Here is a 1,326-nt window from a genome sequence, read left to right as displayed (position 1 = left end):
CTCTCCCTCTCTTTCCTTCCCCCTCCCTATTCCTAGTTGGACTAGGAAAGGGGAGTCCTACTCCCACTAGGAGGAGGACTCCCCCCCTCTCCTTGGCGCATCCAAGGGCCGGCCGGCCTCCCCCTTGCTCCTTTATATACAGGGCCTAGAACACACAAGTTGATCTTCGTGATCATTCCTTAGCTGTGTGCGGTGCCCCCCTCCATCATATTCCACCTCGGTCATATCGTAGCAGTGCTTAGGCGAAGCCCTGTGACGGTTGAACATCAAGATCGTCACCATGCCGTCAGCGAAACTCCTCCCCGAAGCTTTGCTGGATTGGAGCCCGGGGCACGTCATCGAGCTGTACGTGTGTCAAGAACTCGGAGGTGCCGGAGTAACGGTGCTTGGATCGGTTGGACCGGGAAGACGTACGACTACTTCCTCTACGTTGCGTCAACACTTCCGCTTTGGTCTATGAGGGTACATAGACAACACTCTCCCCTCTCGTTGCTATGCATCACCATGATCTTGCGTGTGCGTAGGAATTTTTTTGAAATTACTACGTTCCCCAACAAGAATCTCCATCCCTTTAATAGACAATTTATTTATCTGGCTAGAGGGGCGAATGTAAAAACGCCCCGGCGCCTCGTATTCCTTCGACGCGTGGGAGATAGCCCTTATTGGGCATAGAAGCCAAGAGGTTCAACATTTATGAGGCCAGACACTGCTTACGAACATTCGAAATTTGGAGAAGAACCCGCCTTGCAATGCCGAAGACAACACTGCGCCGGACTCATCGTCATTGAAGCCTGGTTCGGGGCTACTGAGGGAGTCCTGGATTAGGGGGTATCCGGATAGCCGGATTATATCCTTCGGCCGGACTGTTGGATTATGAAGATACAAGATTGAAGACTTCGTCCCGTGTCCGGGTGAGACTCTACTTGACGTGGAAGGCAAGCTAGGTAATACGGATATGTATATCTCCTCCTTTGTAACCAACCTTGTGTAACCCTAGCCCCCTCCGGTGTCTATATAAACCGGAGGGTTTTAGTCCGTAGGACAACATACAATCATACCATAGGCTAGCTTCTTGGGTTTAGCCTCTCCAATCTCGTGGTAGATCAACTCTTGTCATACTCATATCATCAAGAATAAATCAAGCAGGACGTAGGGTTTTACCTCCATCAAGAGGGCCCGAACCTGGGTAAAACATCGTGTCCCCTGCCTCATGTTACCATCCTCCTTAGACGCACAGTTCGGGACCCCCTATCCGAGATCCGCCGGTTTTGACACCGACACTTAGCTTGCACACACACTTGACACTTAGATCCCTTGACAGTGGTG

Source organism: Triticum urartu, chromosome 7, assembly GCF_003073215.2.
Source record: "Triticum urartu cultivar G1812 chromosome 7, Tu2.1, whole genome shotgun sequence".
Classification (NCBI taxonomy): domain Eukaryota; kingdom Viridiplantae; phylum Streptophyta; class Magnoliopsida; order Poales; family Poaceae; genus Triticum; species Triticum urartu.
This window is presented reverse-complemented; position numbering follows the sequence as displayed.